Source organism: Ochlerotatus camptorhynchus, unplaced genomic scaffold (assembly GCF_037179485.1).
Source record: "Ochlerotatus camptorhynchus isolate MF236.1 unplaced genomic scaffold, CSIRO-AGI_Acam_v1.1 ptg000493l, whole genome shotgun sequence".
Classification (NCBI taxonomy): Eukaryota; Metazoa; Arthropoda; class Insecta; order Diptera; family Culicidae; genus Ochlerotatus; species Ochlerotatus camptorhynchus.
The window spans coordinates 1322640-1348378 of NW_027040978.1; the positions used below are offsets into that span (position 1 = coordinate 1322640).

Consider the following 25739-nt stretch of genomic DNA (forward strand, 5'->3'; position numbering starts at 1 on the left):
GTTGGGGTTATCGACCGGTTTGGCTCCACGGAAGTCGTCTACTAGTGCCACTTCATCCTTATTGCGTGGCGATGGTTTGGGACAGTTCTTGATGATGTGTTCTCTAGAACCACAACGGAAGCAGGATCCTGGCTCTCGGCGAGGCTCTGGACAGCGAGCGGAAACGTGTCCTTTGCCGGAACAATTGTAGCATCGTAATTCGGAATCGGAACCACCCTTAGCCTTCGGTTTGTTGCGTGCCGGAACAGATAGAGTATCACGAACGGAACTGGAACGTATTTCACGGAGCTGCGCATATCGTCGGGCTAGTTGTTTCAGTTGCATCATGTCCTTGGCCGGATAGAGGACGGAAATATCGGCGGAACGATCACGGAATCCATCGACGATCATCTGTACAGTCTGGGCCTCGTCAATGTCTCCACGTGAAGCAATCTCTTGCATCTTGAGGATGTATCCCATAACCGAGGTCTTGCTGTTGATGTACGTAGTTTTCTTGAGCTTGTCGACGATTTCTGCCACCGTGAATGGGTGACCGAAATTTTGTAGAAAATTTGCACGAAATTCGCCGTAAGTGACAGACCGGTCCACACGCAAGAACCATTCTGCCTCTGTGCCCGGCTCCATTAGTCTGCGGATGCATTTCAATCGGAAATCCGCATCTCCTCGAACTGAATCACAAGCCCGTTCAAAATCATTCAGCCAACTCTGTGGAACGTAGGAGTCGTTGCCAGCAAACAGTGGAACCAGGCATTTTACATCCTGAAAATCTGGTGGTCGGGCATACAGAAATTCGTTGCCGGCCAGCTCCCGACGCAGGTCTGCGATCTTCTTCTTCTTCTGCAAAATTCGGATTTCTTCATCCAGTGCCTCTTTCGCGTTGTCCTCCTCCTCGTTGTCCTCTTCTTCATTGTACTCCTCCTCGTTTGCAGCGCGATTATCCGGATGGCTGTCATAGAGAGCTCGCAGGTGTCGAATGGTTGCCTAAGCCGGAACCTCAATGTCGTGTGCCTGCAACCATTCCTGAAGCTCTTGCTTGTTCATCCGGTTTTCCATACTCACTTCCACAGGAATCACCGAAAATTCTTCTAAACAGATCGAATCCCACTTCTGAAGTTGTGGAGTCAATCAAACAATTAAAACACGCGGTTCACTTTTCTTTAACTTTATATTTTCCCGTCCGAACGTGGTGAGGGTTGAGAGACAATTGATTCTCCTTTTTTCTGGCTCACGCTCGTACCTACTTTTCCATTCATACTTCACACACACAACCATATATACCGGAAGTCAGTCGCGTTCACACTCACATTCGCTCGATGTAACAAAGCTGCCAGCGGACCACAAATCACAAAACAACACACATAAATCTAAATACTCAGAATACTACAAAACATAGGATTCAAGAGGGCGGTTAATTTATTAGAAAACTTCAAGATCGCAGATGCATGATTTTGGGAAAATCTGTTACAGTACAACCGTGGGTTTTTGCAGCTGCGTCAAACACTAATCTAGGTTTCGGAGGTTGCTTGTTTTTATTAATAACCACAAAGTGTGGGAGGTAGTAGATGTTATCAGACCAGTCTCTAATTTCCTGTTCGCTTAGCTTTCGAGCATAACCTTTGTCAACATAATCTTTAATGGTGTCGCTTACCCATTTCTTTAGACTGGCATCTCCTTTCAATTTATTTTCCAAAGTTCGTAAGCGTTTATACGCGTTATTATAGCTCTCTGGAAATTGGAAGTTATCTTCCTTCCACAACAATCCAATTTCATATCTATTTTCTTTGCGCTTTAAGGTTTTGTCAATAATTTCCTGCGTTCTTAAAATTTCTGTGCATTGAGGCATTGTTTCAGTCAAAGTCTTCAATTGAAAAATATTTATTCATTACCGTGAGCATTTCATCTTGATGCTGGATTACGCATACATGCTCTGGATTTACGATTTCCAAGTGGGTTTGGTTTCCAAATATTAACCATCCCAATTTAGTTTTGATGGCAATTGGATCACCATTTCCTGCCACTCTTCTTGAGAATGGTGCTAACAAATGGCTATGATTTAAGCAAATTAATTGAATATTTCCGTAGCTCTTTATCGGAAGACCTCGCAAGTGTGGACATCTCTTGGTTAATTGTTCATAATCAAGAGATTGCACTGGAAGGTGCAGATCACAAACTGTTCCAACACCCTTAAGCGTATATTCTCTTTCTTATTCTCCCTTAATTCGCAAGCTTGCTATTTGTCTCTTCACGGGAAAAGTTTTGTGTCCACTTTAGTTTGAGTGGATCACTTCTGCCCTCTAAATGTAACTACTCAGCAATACTTTCGTCTAGTAGCGTCAGTGAAGCACCTGGGTCTAAAAATGCGTATGTATTGACCTTATACGAACCGTTGCGTAAAGTAACGGGAATAATCTGATAAAAAAATATTAGGTTTTGGTGCTTGATGAACATTTGACGTTCCTATCTCTTCCTTTAGAATGGCTGGCTTAGAATCCTTAATAAATGTTGGATTCGATCGCTTAGGAGAGTTATTTTTAAGATATTTATTTTTGTGTAACAATATATTGTGACTGCCAGTGCAGCCATTCTCTCCACATTTTCGTTTGGAAAAGCAGTCGATCATTGTATGATTGCCATTCAGGCATTTCACAATTTATTTCTTTTAATTACCTGAATTCGTGTGTCAATGTTCATTGCCTTAAATTTGGAACAATGAATTAGTTTGTGATGTTCTTTACATAACAGGCAAGCAGTTTTAGTTTCATAATGCATATTAACTCTATTCCTGTTTTCATGTCTTTCCTGTGGCTGCGGTTGTATTTGCATCAACCTTTGTGTAGCCGCATGAGGTTTCAACCATAAACTTAAATCTTTCTAACTAGGACTATGTTCATTCTTAAGAGTTACTTCTGTCCACTGTACTTGTATACCATACGGTAATTTTCGTACAGTGTAGGTAATCAACGTTTTTTATAGCCTCCAAATTGGAGACCATATTTTCTAGGGCATCTGAAATATCCACCACAATAGACTTGTGATCCTTTCGTTTTTTGAGAATGTCATTTAATAACTCCTTGTAAATAAGTTCTGGTCTTCCAAAATTTTGTTCCAATCTTCTTATTATGATTGGAACGTTTTCCGGGTCCAACATAAGTGGTTGAACACTCTTGGTAGCGTTTCCTACCAAAACTTGCTGCAATCGATTTAAATTTTCATTATCAGAAAATTCTCCTTCCGTGGTTGTATCATCATAAATTTTCTTGAATTTTGGCCATTCTTTTGCCGATCCAGAGAACCTTGGTAGGTTAATTAAGGCTGGACGTTTGAGGAATACTGTCCAATTGGATTCATCTTCTTCCTCTTCACATTTCTTATCCTTTTTCATATCATGAATTGATTGCAAGATACCAGACATAGCCTCGTATTGAGCTTTGAAGACATCCTGCTGAGAGGGATTTTCTATCTTAGCCACTTGAGTGGTTTCAAGTGTTAATTTTTCAATTTGTTCCTTTATTGTGGTGCATTTGACACACAAGAAAGGTTCCTCAGCGGTTGGTTCTCGTGGTAGTTTGGCACAATCCAAATGAAACCATCTGTCGCATTCGTCGCAAGCGACCATATTTTATTTTTTGTCGGGTTGCGTACACAAGCGGCAGTGCCCGTTTTTATTTATTACGAAGAACTTCGACATTTCTAGGTTATTGACTGGCTCTTTGGCTCACAAATTCAAATAGCCTTAATGTGAAGATCTTATCTCACTAGTTTAGTAAGAGATTAGGCTTTACAACTACTGACCGGCTCCTTAGCTCTCAAAGTCAAATAGCTTTTAACCTGAGCTTACTTTTGTTTAACAGTGGAATCTTCAGAATTATTACTGCTACTGGTGCAATCATTAACGCTTGAATTATCTTCTTGAATTTTTAATTTTAATATACTTCGTCACACTTTGACGATAATTTTCTTCCCTATCAGTATCAGGCCAGAGTATGAGTGGAAAATTTCTTGTCTCACTAACTACCCCTGGTTGCAAAGGTCGTCCTATCCAAGTCTTATACCGTCTGGAATGTTTTACTATTTCTAGTCGTCGATCGAAAACGTTCAGCTAGACAATTAATTTCTTGTAATAAATCAAGCATTTGTAAAATCTTTTTTTTTTAACTGCACCAGTTCACTCAATATATATGTATATATATAAGAGGTATTACTTACGGTTTACTCCGCTTAAATTGGTTGTTACCGGTCAACCACGGATTGTGGTTGTTTTTCTCTTCTTGAAGATCACTTACATTCACTGTTATAATTGTTCTCCTTGCTTCCTACTTCGAGGTAAGCATGCTCTTCCCCGGCTCTAAATCGCAATTTTCACTGCCCGTGTAACTCGCCGTTTTTATTTTCTAACAAGCTAACACACAATTTTTCTCCGCCTCTATATTGCTCTTTTCGGTGACGATTGCTTCGTTAGATTTCAGCACACGGCTACACTTATTCTGTTAATTGTGGTTTTACGATTAGAACCTCTTAACGAACTCTTCTGCTCGTAGTTCTAACCGTGTCGCGCACTTACCACGATGCTAACTTACACCGTTCACTTTACAGCTCGCTCTTTTGGCGTCGAGCACACCATCCACTTATGATTGTGAGGATTTTTCCTCTCTGGAGCCACCAATGTTCGGCACGGATGGCAGAGGAGTTAAAACAAGCTGTCCCGAGCTTTGTTTAATCACACGAAGGTTTACTTACCACGCCGAACGGTTTGGATGGTACGCCGTTGTTCTGCCGAGACTGCTGGAGCGAGTGCCTTTTTTCTCGATTCTTTCAAAAAACTGTTCAAGACGCTAAGACAGTTACTCTACTAAATTAAGAGACTGTTACAATAGCGTGGTTATTTTGATAGAAAGAAAAGGAGTGCCTTTTAGCATCAGATGTTTGGACTTTGATTGTAGACTGAGGACTGAACTTCTCACTAAATTAGAGATTCTGGTCTCATCAGTAATCTTAGTTTAAAACCTGATGGAAGGTACTGGCTGGAAGGAATTCGGATCTTAACAGATCGACAGACGTTTTAAGACTAACGAAAACATTCGATTTACAAAATTTTCCTTATATAGGGGTTTATACGATGTATAATCCTAACATAATTATGGCTTATTCTAGGCGGGTCGCGTGAACATCGCTTTGCGTCAGAAGGCATAGCCTGGAAAGATAGTACGGATGAAGGTCTTATGTTGGGGATCTTTTTTTGTTTTTCTTGGGCGTGTTTGATGTTTGTCTCGTCAGTTACTGTTTTATCGGCCTCAGTTTTAATGTCTATTAAACGATATCTATGACCATGAGGCGTAGGTTTCGCTTCACTTTTTACCAACACTTGCCACGAGTTTCTTGGACACGTTATTCGTTATTAGAGGAATTTGTAGTCTGAAGTGTTCTCGGCTTTACCAAATTTATTTCGTCTGGGTTTAGGGAGGAGGAGGTTCCAAAAATAATTTGTCTAGGCGTTAGGTTGGTGGTGGAGTGTCTACGTTCGTTGTACAGGGTGATTATCAATGCCAAACCCTGATAAAGAGCAAGATTCTCCACCTTGTCTCTGTTAGCCATGTACATCTCAAGCAGCGTAATGTGGAAGCTGCAACTGGCGAAATGAATGGCTATGCCTTGTTCATTTATCAATTCGTTAAATTTTTTCGTTTCTAATGCTTTTGGATTGATCACAAGTGATCATTTTTGTAAGTCCGAACGTTTTGAAATACGCAGTTCGCTGCAGGTCAGTTTCCATCCACTGTGGTTGAAGTTATGCATTTCTGTTGGTCCGCTGGCGACATCAGATTTGAAAAGTTGTGGACGTTGCTCTTATCCTTGACGAAGTTATGGAGTTCATTGATCTTCCTCCTGACCTCCATCATTTTGGTCGCCCAATCGTAGAGCGGACTTTTCTTTTGGAAATGATCAACAGTATTAATCTAGATCTACTGTATGAAAATGATCTAGATGATCATTTATTTTAACGGTCGTTTCGCAATGTCCATTTTTTTAAATAATGTGATACGGGTGTAATTCCGTCTTGGAGCTTTTTTTTAAATTCAAAAGTAATCGGCTCAAGTTACCTTCTATCTTAGAGATGAGTTCTATTCTTTCTTCAGTAGACATTTAGTTAATATCGATTTTCTTTTACTTGCAGAGCTTCATCACGTTGTCACTATGTCGTCTGTCTCTCTCTCGATGCTAATTATTTACCAGGGCTCCGCTTTCTATTTTGGATCATATTCTCGATAACTGCATGCACATCGATGTCGAAATTACTGTTCCTTGTTTCATTCTTCCGCCAGGCAAAAAAATTTACTCAGCACAAAACACACTACACTGCACTGGAATGGCAGGATCAGCCACGAAATGCTATCCTTACGGACTACCAGGATCGTTCGGTTGAAAGTGAACTGTACACTGTGACGGTTGTGGGTAGAATAATGTTTATTTCTCTTCCATACAGTTCTGTACCATGCTTCGATTTTTGCGTATGTTAGCTAAACGATACAATGACGACTTCAGTTGACGAAAGCATGTGGCGAAGGCGTTCCACATAATAATTCAAGTCAGCAAAAACATTCATTCCTCGTGGTTTATGGGAACGAAAAGTTTGATCGCTTCCCATGGATGGTAAGTGAGACCGCAATCCACCACAGGTGAACTGTTGAACGATGAGTTACCTCCGTGTTTTTTATTAATTTGATTAGCCAATTGCGCCTACAAGCACATTAAATTCGAAATTAATCGTGATAAGATTTTGGCATGAGCCACAGAAATATCAATCACTTATTTATCCTTCTTCCGGTGAAAAGCTTCAACGGAACGTCTATTTAACAGCTACAACCTCTTGGTCAGATAGTTGTTTCGCGAATTATGTTCGTCTTCTACTCCTGAACACGAATCAACGAAGAATTTAATCTCCCGTCTAACTCTGGTATTCCTTGGTCTGTCTTCATATCCTCGTTGGTTTTTTGGTTGTCCCTGTCTGTTTGAGGAACTTTCCAATAGTTCCGGTCCGGACTCCTGCCAACATCGACTAAGCAGTATACATGTTCCGCAACATGTAGTGAGGGACCCATTACCGGAGATGAGGATGAGGCTCGGTCGGCTCAGTTGCTCGGATGAGATTCTCGGCTCCTCCATCATCAGATTCGTTGTCAAGATCAACAGACTGGCCGAGGACACTGTCTGCTCCTCTGTAGAACAGAGGAGTGAGCTCGCTGCGAGTTCCGCGAACATAATTAAGGATAGCGGCGTTGGCTATCGCTTCGTGGACATTGATTTCACCCACTAGCCTGGCGTTGGATGATCTGACACGAGAATTGAAGGTCTGGATTCACCGTAGCTGAGTATGGACTCTTGCTAGATAACTTGATACTGGATAAATAGGGGGTATATGAGAACCTATCGTCGATCTCTTCATCGGGTTTCAAGATGCGCTCGAGGTCATCTGCAATGCTAGATGTCCAGATTCACTGCGCTAATTCGGGGAGAGACAAGTTTAGAATTCTGAGAATGAGAGCGAACTCGAGAATACGGATGATCTGGGAACCTAGCGAGGAACATATCCAGTGCAGCACCCATTCTGGTGAAATTTGTATTCTGGTCCCATGATGCATGGGTCAAAGCAAATGCCCCTGGTTGTTCGGCGATGCGACGACCGACCAATTTCTCGATCGACGTTTTGTATGCGGCCGTCAGAGTGTCTAGGTATTCTCGCCGGAGCTTTGGGTTAAGACGGAGGGGTAGCCTTCTGTTTTTTCCTTTTATCCTTCTGGTTCTCGACTTTACGCTACTCACAATATCCTCCCTTCTCCTTGAAGCCTTCCTCGCCGTCGCTGCGTTTTTTGGGCTCCTCCTCATCTCCTGCCGTGTCCCTATCTCTCCTTTTCAGGACGTGGATTTGTGGGTCCCATCGGCGTCTCATGTACTTCAGCCAGCCTTGTGCTCTTCTTGGCCTGCAGAACTCTTGGAATTTCCGATCTGCCACTGTTATGCCGGATTTGATACCGGTCACAAGCTGCTTGATCTCTTTGTTTGTATACGTCGTTTTTGTTCTTTACGAACACATAGCGTTCATCGATCTTTCTCCTGACCTCGGTCATGTTGGATCTCCCAAGCTTTTGAGATTTGCTACTGCTCGATATCGGTGTGAATATCTGGTTCAGCACAACACGTTCGCTCCGCCGTTTTCACCGTCTGGCGTTTTTCCGTCTTCCTTCATATTTTTTTTGGTTTTTTCGTTTCTCCACTCTTGGAATTCCCGATCTGCCACTGTTATGCCGGATTTGTTACCGGTCACAAGCTGCTTGATCGTTGTTTTTGTCCTTTACGAACACACAGCGTTCATCGATCTTCCTCCTGACCTCGGTCATGTTGGTTCTCCCAAGCTCCAGTTCTTGAGATTTGCTTCCTTTCCTCCAATTGTGTATCCATACACCCTAGTCACACGGTCTTCCATGACCATTCGTTGGCTCCATCCCCCTCTGCCACATCCGAGATCAACAACATTTCCTTCAGGAGACCATTGTGGCATCCGGGGTAATTAATATTTTTGGGGAGCCCAACTCGCTTCCAGCGAGTCAGCCCCAGATCAAACTTCTCTTCTGTTGCATTCACATTTGAATCTTCAGATCTTAGTTTGCAGTTCTGATAGCTTAATTTTCAATTACGAATTACACGCTATATTTGAACACGGTTTCAATGTTTATGCTGTCGATGATTTCATTGCAAGTTTGAGCGGCGTTTCACGATTCAACCATCACAATCTAATAATCGATCGTTAATTGTCATAGAAGCCTTCTATTCAAATTCACACTTTACGAAGCGTCTTTTTCAATCTGGGTTTTTTTTAGCACACAGAGCACGGTTTTTTAACTAAGGCACTACAGGCTCCGTGTCACTGGTCGCCATGTGGCATCCGGGGTAATTAATATTTTTGGGGGGGCCCAACTCGCTTCCAGCGAGTCAGCCCCAGATGAAACTTCACCGATAACTTATCGGTACGTGGATGTGATATCTTTGTACAACTGGACACAACCGATGTTGGAGTTAGAAAGTCTGTCTTTATTTCTATGCATAGTAACCAGCTACCTGACTTGAAACATGCTGACGAGGAGTCATTTTTAGTTGAACAATTTACGGTGAGACACGATGGAGGCAATCGTTCCCATACTTGCTGGTTATGCCAAAATGCTGACTTAAGCAGACACTGAAGTAGCGTTGCTTAATGTGTCTATGTTGAATTTTGATGGAAGCATGTAGGTACACTACACTTTTCAATGATCTCAGCCATCTTTAAGCCACCTCGCGAAACATAATCACCTCTTTGTGTCTCATTTACACCTCTCGTCTTGTAATCCTCGAAATGATTCTGTGGAAGGCGGTTTAGCATGTTCTTCCACTTAGCTCCAAGGCCAGTGGCTGCTGTTTTAACCAAACCTCTCTGCTTAGAGACACTGGGAAATGTTGACAACGAAATCCTTAGTAGATTTTTCTTACGGATTAAAAATTTCCTGCTATAAGGTCTATTCGGCGCTTTTGTGAATTTAATTAATATGGAATTCAACTCGGAAATGTGTAAATCCTATCTCATATTTGATCTCTTCTAATTCCATTTATCGATATTTTTCAAAAGAACGAGAATTTTGTATTAGCTAAAAAAAATGTTTTACATCACCATATTTGTGTTTCTTGCCGCATCCACATCCGATATCGTTTGGACATCTCGGGTTATCGCTGCGTGCATTTGTATTTCGTCCTTGCTGGGGTTGTATAGTCGAGGGCACGCGCTCGCCCGTCGATGATGTGCAATTTCTTGTGATATTACCGAGGTTTAATTAAGTTTTTTTTTTGCACTGTTGCACGTGAATCAAAACACGTTGTTTTATAGGAATGTGTAGCGTAACTTTACAAAACGTAACTTTCGAATGTTCACAAGGTATCTGTTATTCTGTCTAGATTTTGCCTTGACTTGAAAGCACGGTGGCGCTCTCTTCGCTGCAGTAATTTGTAGCACAGCAACAGTAACTGAACAGCAACGATGATTAAAATCAACCAGAGTTTGATTTCGTGTTCGTCGTGGTAGATGGTGTGCATTTCTTGGTTGGCGATAATCGTCACATCTTTATCACCGGTGGTTTCTACCTTTGCAGCTGACGATTTTCTATTGCCCATTTTTAACAGTCACTTCACGGGGCACTTTACATCACAATACAGGATACGCTATAAGAACTTTAGCACCAAATCAAAGTACACACTTTATCTTTATTTTCTGGTCGTTATGATACGATCGATTCACTTTTCGAAGAAGGCACGCCTGTTCACTGGTCGCCATGTGGCATCTTCCCTGGTTTTAATATTTTTCGGGGCCCAACTAGCATCAAGCGAGTCAGCCCCAGATGAAACTTCACCGATAACTTATCGGTACGTGGATGTGATATCTTTGTACAACTGGACACAACCGATGTTGGAGTTAAAATGTGCTGTCTTTAATTCTACGTATAGTAACCAGCTACCTGACTTGAAACATGCTGACGAGGTGTAATTTTTAGTTGAACAATTTACGGTGAGACACGATGGAGGCAATCGTTCCCATACTTGCTGGTTATGCCAAAATGCTGACTTAATACATTTCAATACAGTTGACGTACATTCCGACGTTTTGTGTTGTTGGCTGCACCTAAAGCATCTATCGCAATTTTTGCAATCCATGCTCTTGTGCCCAAATTCTCCACATTTGAAGCATCTCAACACATTAATCGCGGGAACTATCGAGCACCGATCAAACCCAACATTTACTTTTTTCGCACATAACAAACATTTATAAGTATCGACATCGACTTCAATTACAACACTAAACTTGTTATAAGTGAAGCGTGGATTTTCAAACATGTTCACTACTTTTACATCATTAATAGCGATGTCTTCATTTTGACTTTTTAAGTAGTCAATAAAGACATCGGAGGAAAACTGATCGCTCATGCCCACTATTTTCAATCTAGAGCACAGCACTATATTTTTCACCCAGATTGCTTTCAATACCATTTTTCACATCACTTACGTTTGCTCCTGTTGCACACTCAACAATAATGGAGCCATCTTTACCATTCCTATTTTATTTTATTTTTTTCTCACTTCATATTGAATTTCGCCGGCTATAAAACCTCCTAAAACTGGTTTTGTGCCGTCATCACACTTAACCAGACCTTTACACAGAGAATGGAGTGGATCCACCCTCCACCAACTGTAATACTTCACTCTGTCTGGCATTTCCGCGGTAGTACCATAAGATGTAAACCAATCCGGGATTGTGTGATCACCTATAACTATGTCCTTCGCCGGATCAGCACAAGTTACCCCACTGATATGATCAATTTCTTTTGTGTCACCAGTTTTCGTGACGAATTTCTTATCTATCAGTGATTTAATCAAGTCCCTTTTGGTTGCACCATTGTTTCGAAAACCCCGTATTCCTCGTCTGCTTCGGTCTCAGCCTGTTTGAGCAGTTCGAACCACCCATAGATGTCATCCGGCTCATCCTCTTCGTCTAGGCCCATATCGCTAAGTAGCTCAAGGTAACTATCCTCTGCGCTGACTTCTTTCTTAGCCTTGGCTTCATCCGTCCAGACTGAGAATCCCCCGAACCTGTGCTTGTAGCCAAAACCGCAAGCTTGACTTCTATCGCTCCGGGGTTGACGTGTGATAGCAACCCGCTACAAATTACCTTCCACGCGGCCATACAGTCCACTAGCGTCATCGTCACAGCAGGTGCCTCGGTATTGCGTCATCTTGTGTCCAATCTTTCCAAAGTCCTTGTTACCCGAGTAAGTCGCCTTGTATGTTTCATGTGTTATAATCATACAAAATCGATTATGATCAGCTGGTCAGTAGTTAATATGACCTCCCTTCGCTTCGATAATGGACTGCAGTCGTTTCGGCATGCTTTCGACCAGGTTTCTGAGGTGCTGTGGATCCAGTTCATTCCAGGCCTTCTCCAGGGCAGCAAAATATGTCTGCTTGTTGGTTACGCCGGTCTTTTCCACTCTGTTATCGAGAATTGCCCAGAGATTCTCGATTGGGTTCAAGTCAGGGCTCTGGGGTGGCCATTCCAAGGGTTTGATGCGACAGGCTCGAAAGAATGCGAGCGTTTTCTTTGCCGTGTGCTTGGGATCGTTATCCTGCTGGAAGATGTAGTTGTCTTCCAATTCCATTTTTAGCAAAGACTCTTCCAAATTTTCGTTAAGAATGTCAATATAGCCTTCCGCTGTCATGATCCCATTGATCAGGACCAGATTTCCCACACCAAACCATGAGAAACAACCCCAGACCATAATATTTCCTCCACCGTGCTTCATGGTTGCTTGAAGATGTTTGTCCTGGAGCCCTTCATCGCTTTTCCGCCATACTCGCAAACTCTTCGATTCATCTGACCAGATAACACGTTTCCAGAATTCCAGGGGCTTATTGATGTGGGTTCTTGCAAACCTCAGACGCTTTTCCTTATTGACCTTGCTGATGAACGGCCGCTTCCGAGCAAAATAACTCTTTAAGCCGTGCTCAGCAATGCGGCGTCGAATTGTTCGTTCGGATATTGTTAGGTTCAACTTTTCTTTCACTCCGCGGATGGTAACAAACGGATCCTTTTTGATTTCCCGGATGATTCTGGAGTCCTCTCGGTGATCAGATTTACGTTTAAGTCCTCGTCCAGATCGATCTGCAACGCTTCCAACCCGTTGGTGCTTCAAAATTATCTTTTGAACCGCACCGCGACTCACAGAGTATTTTTCGGCAATTTTGCGCTGAGATTCGTTTTTCTCAAAGTCACGAACGATTAGATTCCGAATTTGATACGAGATTTTCTTTCCACCCATATTTGAACTTTCAAAAACTCGTTACTTTCGCACAATACGTTTACTTCTCAGCGCTGCAGCAGAGATTTGCGATGAATGTAAATAAACAAATGTCAACATTAGGAATTGTGAGGGGTATGTCAACGGAATTTACACGGCAAATTTTTTTTCTACAGGTGGATCTTTTTTTATGTCATACCGTAAACAAGGGGTGCGTTTGAATTTCGTACTGAACTGATTCGTATATTGAAACTCTTGCACGTACTATAACAAGCTTAAAACGTGCAATAATATAGCTTTTAAAAAGTGCTTGGGAAAGAAAACCGATTTATCTAATAAGTGAGCCGGTGGATCTTTTTTTATGCCGGTCACTGTATGTGTTACCGAGGTAGTACGACTCTGTTTTAGGAAAGGACGCTTCCACAACGTCAACGATGACTAGGCATATGTGTTTGTAAGATCCGGGTATGTACACTGTGGCCGCTTTAGGCATACACTTCAGCTCGAGTTTGTTAGTTTTTGTCTTGATGTCATGGACATCAACAGGGACAGAGACTGTTACGGCGTGGTTCCACCACTTTGTCGTAGTGTGGCCCTTACACCTAACCACGACTGACCCCTCCAGCTCATCCGAACAGGAATGAATTTCACTTCACCAACACTGACAAAACTGTTTGTTGCACGAACCAGCTTATCTTCATCCAGCGCTTGCCCGCTAATTAGCCTAGCGTATTGCCCTATTGTTCGCCAGTAAATGGTCGAAGAACTTTCTTCGATACCAATCTGTGTTTGGGAAGACAAGGTTGGAGCGGGTGACCAGGTTCGTTTCGTACCAGCTACCGAAGCATATCCATTTGCACAGACGTTCTGAACACAACTTGTTGAATAGGCCATCCATTCAAGCGGAGCAAGACAGTGCATTAGTAGGCCAAGCCTAAGCAATGGTGCCTCGTCTGTCATGGCTTGAAACCCTGTTCGCCTCGCTGTTTCCATCAAGCAGATCAACGCGCTCATATCTTTAAGCCCTTTGATTGGCAACATAGTCCTCAGTATGGTAGGATTGCTTTCTGTTTCGATGATTGCTTTGAGCAACAAGCCTTGATCTGTCAATTGCGGTTCAACTAAATCGTATTTATTGTTAACGCTTACACCCACCGCAGGAAGCCGGTCTATTGCAGAATTAACCGAACCCACTGTCATGTTCAAAGGTATAAGGGGATCTGCCCACATCACAGGGCTGTACTGTGACCCTTTACCCTCTCTCTCACTGACTACTTCTTCTGTGTTACACGGCAAAAAGTTGGCACCCATCGGCACCGGGTCTCTTAACGGCTCAAGGAACATTTTGGCCATGAGTGTCGCCGAGCCAACATTTTGACAGAAATATCAATCACTTATTTATCCTTCTTCCGGTGAGAAGCTTTAACGGAACGTCTATTTAACAGCTACACCCTCTTGGTCAGATAGTTGTTTCGCGAATTATGTTCGTCTTCTACTCCTGAACACGAATCAACGAAGAATTTAATCTCCCGTCTAACTCTGGTATTCCTTGGTCTGTCTTCATATCCTCGTTGGTTTTTTGGTTGTCCCTGTCTGTTTGAGGAACTCTCCAATAGTTCCGGTCCGGACTCCTGCCAACATCGACCAAGCAGTATTATGCTAGCCCCCATTAACCATTAGTTGGAGTTTCGGACGTGACGACTATACACAAGAATTGATCAAGAATCCGTCCAGTTGTTTATTCCAATCATATTTTATATCTTACATTCTAGTACTTCAGCTACACTTCAAGATAATGCTTACGCCTAGCTTATTGTACGATTCTCTTTTTCTCTCTACACATGCTCTGTCATACATTCTTATGTGAGCATGAGTGACCGTCGTAGCTTACGTTCTTAGGACCTAGTTGTAGGCTTCTGGTGTGGTGGCATGAGGAAATAAGTAAGTTTACTGGCAAGCACATTGTGTGCTTGGAAGTAGGTTTTGGAAACGATGACCAAACATTGTTGTTTAAAGTTAAGCAGAAAGGAATGTAGGAAATGGAAGTTTAAAGGTACACCACAGGCTTTTATTGATAGGATGATGTACAATACGAACGCGTTATTGTCCAACTACTCACCATGCAGTTCCTGGGTATTAATTATTCTGATCTGTGGGTGAGCATTATGCTGTACTGCAGATTTAGATGCACTTTTCCCCATGATTAGGGTTTATTTTTCACTGGTTTCTTTTTAGGCCAAGTTCCATCACTTTAACTAGTTTCGGGCCAAGTCCCGGTTTGCACAATACTTTGACTGGTTTCAAGTCCTGTCACGGTCGCCATCTAATGGCCGTGATATAGAGTTAGACTCTCTTCTTCAATTGTGAATCGGGTCTTTATTACGGTTTTTAGTATCGGTACAGATTTTCCTACGGGAGAATTGGCTTCTCACGGTTTCACACGGTCTAATGACACGTGGCGTGCACATGTTACATTTGTAATGTCCTCTGAATTGGGTGATTTACCCAGGACAGGGAGAGTGATACTCCTTAATGATCGAAACGTTTTCGCTGACGGTTTAAACGTTAATAATCAGAAATACAACATTACCTACGGAAAACATCTGAAGTCAAGTTATTTACTCCTGCCTTATGTAAGCGATCACCAATCGGCGATCGACATTCGAATTGAGAGAGCGTTGTAAACTGAGATAATGGCGTATGCAATGGAGAAGACGTTAATAGCTGCTTGGTAACAAATCACTAGAGCAGCCTTGGCAACAGTGAAATGTGAACATGATCCTTATGGGACGGAAAGTGGAATCGCTGACATGTGTTTTCGATCATCGAACCACTTTATGCAGTTCGTTAACTTGGGGAAATATTTGAAGCAAGGCCCCACGAGTGTGGTCTTGAAATTAATGGTTCTTGGAAATAAGGATAGCAAACATGGTTTTAGAATTTTATGACATGTAAGATTCACATGTCACAGAACTTCTGTTTTCAAAATTTGCACACTCGTTTGCTTATTTACACCTTCATCATTAAAACATACACACTTAGAAATACATAATTTTACACGTGACGGAATTCATCTTTGACATAAAGGATGAGACGTAAACTAACATGTCATGTAAAATTAAGTGCTCTGAGACTGAAAAGTTCGAAAGTACGTTTGATTGAGCTGAATTTTGCGTCTTTTATGACTCAATTGTGTGTCAAAATTGACGCTCGTATATGTCACTCTCAGAGCACCTAAATTTACATGAATTTTTTTAAGTGTGTAGCTCTGAATGTCTGATTTCACAAATTCTTTGAAAACACTATATTGGTAGCGGTATTCATAATTTTTAAATGTTCTACGTCTGAACTGCCCGAAATTTATTTCCAGGCTTTTGTAGTTTTCATCACTGTTACTTTTCACCAGGACTTGATATTCACAATAAGAAGTCAGCACAGTTTCTACAAGTCTCCAATTCTTCTTTGTACCTTCATTTGACTTCTTTGGTACAAGCAGTATTGGGGAATTGTAGGGTGATACCGAAGGACGAATAATGTTGTCGTTTAGTAATTTTCGGGGATTCTATAATTTTTGGTGTAGACTGGCGTTTGATCATTTAGCAATATTTCTTGCTTATAAAAATTATTGCATGTTAATTTATCATCCTGGAGTGCAAAAATATCACTAAACTTTGAGCATAAACTCGTTAAGCTCGGTTTAGCTTCATTTGGGACTCCATCAAGTTTCAGTTCCGTGAGGAGACGTTCCTGTCTATTTTGAGAATCTTATTAAAAGTGAAAACATCAAAATTTTCTAATGGTTTATATATTCTATCAAAAGTTTTGCTAATTTTAATCATTTCAGGGGTTGTATTGATAATTTTTATTAGATGGTTTCTAGTGTTTATTATAGCTTTTGCACAACAAACACCTGGAAGAATTTCTGCCGAGTCCATGAAGTAGTTTCCTTGAGGTAGTCGAGAGTCGATAATTCTCAGGACTTCGCATCTGGGTGGTATTACGAAATGTCCCTCAGGTTATCCTGAATGGTGAATTCGATTTCGTTATTTTCATGGAATACAGTCAATATCCATGAGTCATAATTGACGTTGCAACAAAATTTAGTTAGGAAATCCCTTCCTAAAATTCCGTCAGTTGGTATTGGAAATTCATCTGCGATTAATTGAAATTTTTGATTAATAAGAATGTTATCAGGACAGATGATATCTGTTGATATTGTTCCGATAGTTTCTATTTTTTGTTGAGTAATGCCCGTAATTGAGCACGTTTCATTAATGTTAACAAGTTCGCTTTCATTAATGACGTTTGATTTTAATATTGACACATCCGCTCCAGTGTCCACTAGAAGAGTACACACTCGATAGGAGGCAGCTAATTGGATATTTATAAAATTTGTGCATGATGTGTTAATGTTGTAGCATTTTAGCGTCTCACAATATTCGCTAGTGCTACTTGTTGGTTTGACTGTTGCGCTGGTTGTACAATCGTTCCTGTCGTACCCGTCATACCCCCAACATTCAGTTGTTGGGGGACCTGTATGTTTTCCGCCTGAGCGTAGAACCGCACTGTCTATTTTGAGGCATTTAACTGTAAACCATTGATGATGGTGTCTAGATCTTGCGGGTTATCGTCCGCAGCTGACCTAGCTTTGCCGGACAGCTTCGAAAGCACGACCGGTATCGCGGCCGCTCTGTTGTTATTGTCGAGTAATGTTTTTAAGGTGGTAATGGCCGAAACAATTCTGTTTAAATTTTCGCTGTTGCCATCATACTCGGGTACGAGCATGGAGGCAGTTTTGATAATATCAAGGATTGACGTCATTTTAATTTTTTCATCAATCTATTTGTTACTGTGATTGCTGCTACTGCCCCCTTAAACGAGACTCATACACACACCTACGTGGTTTCGGGTGGTAGTAGGGTCGCGTTGGAACGTGCATATAAGCAATTTTTATGCTTGCTGGTTCGTTCGGACTGTTTATTGTTAATTCCAGGGCTGCAGTCTTGGTCGACGTTCCGTTGACTTTTTTCATTATTCGTCTTACGTTGGTGACACCTTGAGGTTTCAGATTATCAGCAATCGTTGATTCTTCTTCGCACGTCACTTCCCGGCATGACACAACCACATGACACTTATTTAGGGATTTATGTTCGCTCACTTTCACACTTTAGCAAATTTTGTGCAGATCTTGCACTTTTTGTTTGAACCAGAATTTTTCCATCACGCAGTTTTTTTTTATATTTTGGTGATTGTTTTTTCAATAAGAAAAGCAGAAACGTCTACTAGATTTTGATTTACGTCTGCATTTCCCACTATCATAAATTTGCCCGTTATGACGGGATTTGCTCCCCCCAGAGGGGGGAAGTTATTTGTGCCGCCCATTGGCGGCATTTTGGTAAAAAAAAACTTCTTATACAGATTAAGTTGTACTTATATTTGTACTATGAGTTAGCGAAACTGTGTCAATGGTCGGTGCACCGTATTCGAAAACGATTATACTGCAATTGATATATGATACCAATTGCACGCGATTCGCGGCGGTTATTAAAAATACGTCTTTCCTCAATCGGCGATCGATGAGGAATGATCCTGGAGAGTGACTTCCGCTCGAGCAGCCCCAATTTGCATCCGATGGGATACCCGCGGGTCTGGTGAGTCACTAGCAGGTGACTGTGCTTGTACGGTTCTTGCTAACCACGATAGGTTTAAATCTTCGGTAGCATTTGGATGTGTTTGGATGACCATTGTTTCTCCTCCTTGAATGTTTAAAGATGAGATGGTCAATTAGGTCGAAGAGTTGTAACAAATACACGTAATTAAAGCGTGTGTTAGCTTCTAATTCGGGGAATGCGTTCGCTCCAATGCCAATACTGTTAAGTCTTTGCCTGATTTCAATCCTTCGCGGTCCGATGTAGTTATTCGATCCAATGAGATTCGACGTTAGTCGAAATCCTATAGGTACGTTTACTCGGTAATTTGGCTGTGGGTTGTCTTCTGCGCTTGCTGCTGCCAAGATGACATCAGCCGTGACTCCTAATGAGGGAATTTCCTCGAATAGGTTATGCGTATCTTCGGCAATGTTGTTTGCGTGGTATCCTCCAAAATTTGCAACGTAGACTAGTAAATATTAGAATACAGTTTTGTTTTCTTAAATTTATTTATTCACTAGCTGAGTGTACCCGGCTTTGCTCGGGATTCCATATTTCCTTAAGTTCATGTTCTGACTAAAAAAAATCCTATCCTCTTAGTCGCAAGCAATACGAATCATGCTAGTTAAATTAATTAGCAACTGCGAGACTTTATCATCTTTGTTAATTGTAAAGGAATCAATAAATTAACATGCTTCTAGTATCTTTTGTAGCTTGCTGTTATTACGAATCTTGCTGTTATTAGTTCTCTATAAGCAAACGCATCAAATATCAAATAAGCTAATTATCGGGTTCACACACAAGGACCCGTTCAAATATTACGTAACGCGAAATATTTCATTTTGTATGGTGAAACATTTCATTTTGTATGAAAAATGAAATATTTCACGTTACGTTATACGTGAACGGCCCCCAACACAACTGAACCGTGTCTATGTCCTTACCTATACGTGATTTCAAAATTATCGACGGATACTCAAGTGTTTCATGTTATTAGGTACTGCACCGTCGGTGGCTAACCTCAAATTTTGACAGTTTCGTGGTACTGTTTACATAGACTTAGCCGATATTTTGTTGAGTGGATTTTTTCAATAATTTTTCTTTTCATCGCCTATTTCCTCGTTATTTTTTAAATGAAAACTCGAAACATCAAAAATATTTTTTCGAAAAAAATTCTAAGTCCGGTGAATTTTACCACTGAACTGTCAAAGACTTCATGCGTGACGTCATCTTGTAGCACTCAATTTAAAATTTGCTCGGTGGACTGAGCTGAGGAAAATCATCTTCACGGTGAATAAAAGAGCAGCCGATTTGTTTGACGTAAATAGAACAAAAATTAACACATCAAATCGAAGAGAAATCTCTCGCTGAATCAAGAAAGGCTGAACAGCACAGAAGCCTGAACAGCACAAAAAGCTGAAAAGTACGAATAGCTAAATGCTAAAAACCTGCAAAAAACAGCGAATTAACGTACATCGAAGACCGAAGCTTTCAGTACCTTTTAGTAAACGAATGTTCGTTGCTATACTTCTCTGACTAAAAAAACACGGGAAGGACAATAAATCAGAGAGCAAAGCAGTAGACAAACGTTTTTCAAAGGTTAATGGGGGCAAGAAGCTTATAGTAAATGCATATCTGTCGCTACGCTCCTCTGACTAAAAAAACACGGGCATAACAGTAAATCTGAGGGCTACCCAGTAAAAAAGCGTTTCTCAAATGATAGTGAAGATAATATTCTTCTTAAAATGCTTTTAGTAAATGCATGCCCGTCGCTACGCTCCTCTGACTAAAAAAAACACAGGCAGGACAGTAAATCTGAGGACTACGCAGTAGAAGAGCATTTTTCAAGGATTATTAGAAAAAAGAAGCTTTAAAGAGAGGCTTTTAATAAACGCATGCCCGTCTCTTTAACCCATTTAACCCAACAGAGAATACCGTTTACTTTTCGAATATGAGGAAAATCGAGAGAAGTATCGTTAACTAGGGCTATACTAAAAGACTGAGTGAAACCTCTCTAGATTTTCCACAAATTCGAGAAGTTTTTCCTAGAAAAGCCGGGTAAATTCTTATTCAAAAGTTAGCAGATTCACTTTTTGCCAAAGTGAGTAAGCCGTACTATTTTTGGATTAATTTTTTTGTCTGTGTTGTAAGTGCTTTAAATATTTTAAACGTAGTTTTAATACTTACGGAAGCTGTGCTGTTTTCGTGATATTACTGAGTTCCTTCAAAATGAAAAAAAAAAACATTTTACGTGCAGGAATAATAACACAGAAAAACTCATCTCATTTTCTCTTTCGGTTTTTAATTCAAATTTTATGATATTTTTGTATATTGCGTACCTTAAGTTTCGTTTTTAGTCCTCCATCTTCTGGACCTCGCCTTCTGTACATTGGATAACCATCATTGCCAGTCTGCGTTTCTTTGATAAAATTTCGTGGGTATTTCTTTGTACACCTTCCGTCCTTCATACATGGTGAGCTTGAATTGATATTGCCACATGGTCCATGGATCATGTTTTTCGTTATCACTGCATGCAGCTCTGGATCTTCGGTTGGGTCAGGTAGCTCAGCAGATATGACGTCGTCGATTTGTGTTGGCTGAAGTTTGTTCACCAGCCAGATTAGATTATGCGAGTGTGGCAATCCTCGCTTTTGCCATTCAATTGTGTACATCCAAAAATATGGCCCTTGGTTATGACTTCAATTAGTTTCAGTTGCTTCTGTCTGAACACTCTCGCCACCAAAACGTGACGTTCATTAGTTGATTGACCATTGGTAAGGATCTCCGTGATCTCAGTCCAAGCTGGGTTGCAAGTAAAGGTGATGAAGAGATCTGGTCTACCATACATCCTGACATACGTCATTGCATCTTGCGTGTATTCATGCATATGTCTGGGGCTGCCTGTAAACGTAGCTGGTAATATGACTAACGCACCAAGGTTGTCAATGTTTCCATCATTTGCTACAGCATCCTTCAGGTGAACATAATCTTCAACTCGCAATTTACGTTGATTCAAACGTATGTAAAGAAGACGTTCGCTTTCTATTTTCACATACATATCAACGACAAATTGTTGAAAAAGTTGTCTACAGTTCATTATGTGATTGCATTCATCATCTCGAATCATTAGTCGATATGCATGAAAATCCATTGCTGAAATTTTCTTGTTCGTCGATTCACCTGTTGTAGGATCGACTTGTCTCAGATTGAAATGATATCCATCTTCACCATGGGGAAACATCACCGGGTATTGCAAAGCATCATAAAACCGATGAGTTTCTGAAATACGCTGCAATGATTCACCTCGTCGTTGAATTACAATATCTCGTCGATCACAATCATCACCAAATATAACTACCGCAACTTCGTCTACCTAAGGTGCATTAAAGCGCCGCTCGTGCTCGCCTGGTGGTCTGCGGTCAGCTCTTATGATAACTTTAAACTCATCGGTAGGCATACGATCCAACGCGGCTTTGAATGTTTTTATCAGATCGTTATGTTCCTCGAACATCTTTTGCAGGTTTTGAACAATCTGGCGTCTTACTCCTGAAATGTAGGAACACCTCTGGTCTGTTTCCACTTGATCATTTCCAATGAAATACAGTTGTAGGAATTTCGGTGGTTGATCTGACAGCGGAAGCAATGATCCCGCCTTGTGATAAATTTGACCTTGTACCGTGAATGTAGACGGGAATCCAGTTTGGCCAACAACTGAAGTTGCACTAAATGACGTCATTTGAAAACACGAATTGTATTTTCTTATGTTGCTCAGAAAATGCTTTGATTCTGGCGTATCTCCTGATGTGTAGCTCAAGAGCTCTTGTGGAGGCGGTTCCAGCTGGGAAAGCTTCACTTTCCCATTTCTGCAGCAAATACCTGGAGCTTCACCTTTGAACTTTTTGGCTCGACAATTGGTGCAAACTGATTCCATTTTCCCAATGGTGACATTGCTATGTTGTGTATAGTTCTTACGTGGATCATAGTGAAACGCTTACAATGCTAGGTTGAAATGTTGCATAGTCCGCGATTCTCTAGCTGAAAATCTCATTTCTTGTACTCGAAAAGCATGCTGTTGAACAGTCTCTGCAGCTCTGGATGTCGAGGCTCTCTCTGCTATATCCTTAAGTCGAGCCGCACGTTGTTGTTCTGACTCTGCCGCTCTGGATGCTGCTGCTCTTTCTGCCATATGTTGAACTCGATCGTCGTGCTGTTGCACTGTCTCCGCAGCTCTGGATGCCGAAACTCTCTCTGCTATATCCTGTAGCCGAACCGCACGTTGTTGTTCTGACTCTGCCGCTCTGGATGCCGCTGCTCTCTCTGCCATATGTTGTACTCGATCGTCATGCTGTTGCACTGTCTCCGCAGCTCTGGATGCTGAGGCTCTCTGTGCTATATCATGTAGTCGAGCCGCACGTTGTTGTTCTGACTCTGCCGCTCTGGACGCCGCTGCTCTTTCTGCCATATGTTGAACTCGATCGTCGTGTTGTTGAACAGTCTCCGCAGCTCTGGATGCCGAAACTCTCTCTGCTATATCCTGTAGCCGAGCCACACGTTGTTGTTCTGACTCTGCCGCTCTGGATGCCACTGCTCTCTCTGCCATATGTTGTACTCGATCGTCGTGCTGTTGCACTGTCTCCGCAGCTCTGGATGCTGACACTCTCTCTGCTAGATCCTGTAGTCGAGCCGCACATCCATCGTATCCAGGTTTGTCCTGGATTGTCCATACGACATAAAAATGTTGCACGACATGCAAATTGTTGCGCGACACGAAAAATGCTGCACGACATGAAAAATGTTGCGAGTATGAAATATTTTTCATGTCGTGCAACATTTTTCGTGTTGCGCAACATTTTTCATGTCGTGCAACATTCTTCATGTTACGCAACATTTTTCAGGTCGTTCAAAATATTTCATACTCGCAACATTTTTCATGTCGTGCATCATTTGTTGTGTCGCGCAACAATTTACATGTCGTGCAAGATTTTTCGTGTCGTGCAACATTTTTCATGTCTTGTAACATTTTACATGTGGTGTAAAGGTACCAAAAATGCAAAAAAAAATCGAAGCACGTTATACTTTTGATAGCCCCTCGGCTTAATCTTCGGACCCCCCGTCTTCCCAATCACCCTATAACCATCTTCTTAAAGTGAGGAATACGTATGCCAAGTTTGGTAGAAATCGGTCCATGCGTTCCAGAGTTATGCTGGAACATACATACAAACATACAAACATACAAACATATCAACATACAAACATACAAACATACAAACATACACCCACTTTTATATATATATATAAGATAAGATAAGATAGAAAGATAGATTTCGTCAACTTTGGACAAAAAATTAATCGTCTTCGCCTAGCTGAGCGTGGAAGCGCCCGAGACAAGACCATAAGTATCTGCATGCAATGTTAACGTCCACCATGTTCGCATGCGGGGCGAGTATGTAGGAGATTAGGGTGCTATCAGTTATGGCATCTGGGTACTGGACAAGCTCAAACGGAATCGCTCTTTCTAAAAACATCGTACCGAAACAATTTGTAAGTCTGAGTGAATCTGCTATATATTATTGTACACTTATTTACTCATGGCACTGTTCAAGGCACTGTTGAAGGTAAAGTTGCCAACCTGGTCGCACGTTCCACAAGTCGTTCCGTTCTGCGCCTTTTTACTAGAACGTAGGTAAGGGCAACACCTGCTAGAATGCACAGCGCGATCGTTAGCACCTCGTGGCACTGCTGGTGGCTGGCGCAACAATTTCGTACGACGAAAACCACCCCATGCTGCTCACTTGAAATAGTTCACACGTTTTTTTGACTTTCTAACTTTCTTTGGTATGTTACGACGCGATTAATTGAATTAATTGGATTTCAATTAGCTGGCAGGATTGCCATGATTTGCCTTGGTATAAGAAGGCTAAGGAGTTTGCTGCGTTACAACGAATGAATCTTTATTCCACCGCATTCTACATTGTGTGGCGCGGCTGCTTCTCAAGCAAAACAACGGTGGTCAGAGTTCGAATTTTATATATTGCATCACACACGCGTAGCAAGGGGGTGTTCCACCACAAGATGTCTGGTGTATCAACAAGGGATATAGTTGTTTTGCGAATTATGTTTGTCTTCTACTCCTGAACATGAATCAACGAAGAATTTAATCTAACGTCTAACTCTGGGATTCCTTGGACTGTCTTCATATCCTCGATTAAATCGTTGGTTATCTATTTAGTTTCCAACATCGTAAGAAAATTACTGTGTCTGTTTTTTTGTGTTTTAAGTTCTATCCTTGAATAGTCATCAGCTACAGCTAAATAATTCCCAAACCACACTCAGCGACTAATTGTATGAGCTTACCAGGCTCCTAGTGCAACGAATAGTTCCAGAACTAAATAAACATCATCAAATCTTTTATTTATTTATTTATTTATTTTGTCAAGCAAAAGTAGACTACATACAATGGTTACAATGTTTTACTTACTTGAGATTTGCTACTGCTCGATATCGGTGTGAATGTCTGGTTTAGCACAACACGTTCGCTCCGCCGTTTTCACTATCTGGCGTCTTTCCGTCTTCCTTCATATTTTTTTTGGTTTTTTCGTTTCTCCACTCTTGGAATTCCCGATCTGCCACTGTGACGCGGGTTTGTTACCGGTCACAAGCTGCTTGATCGTTGTTTTTGTCCTTTACGAACACATAGCGTTCATCGATCTTCCTCCTGACCTCGGACAGTTTGGCGGATTCATGTCCTTTGGAACAAAATGGACAGAATTGGCCTCATACCACTCCAGGACACTTTTAGAATATTGGCATGATGCCAAATCTGGCCAAAATAGCGGAGCTTCGTCGTGCTGCTGCAAGAACGGCAAAAGGCGCTTCTCGAGGCACTCAGATTTGTAGATCTCGCCATTTACTGTGCCCTTTGTCACGAAAGGCTCACTCCTCAGTCCGCAAGAGCAGATGGCCTGCCAAATGAGATATTTGGAGGCGAACTTCGACATTTTCTTCTTCTTAAATTTGTCGTCCACATCGAGGTTGGTCTTGCCGGTGAAAAACTCCAACCCCGGAATTTGCTTAAAATCGGCTTTTATATACGTTTCGTCGTCCATGACACAGCAGCCATATTTTGTCAGCATCTTCTCGTAGAGCTTCGTTTGGGAAGTTCTGTACCTTGTATGTATGTAGTCCAGCTCTCTTCTTTGCATTCTGGACGTAGCTCTGCGAC

At 41.5% G+C, this 25739-nt stretch overlaps 1 pseudogene; it reads right to left on the reverse strand.

Annotated features, from left to right (window-relative positions):
* Window positions 1-2663: 2663 nt before the first annotated feature.
* LOC135712564 (uncharacterized) lies at window positions 2664-25739 on the reverse strand (annotated as a pseudogene).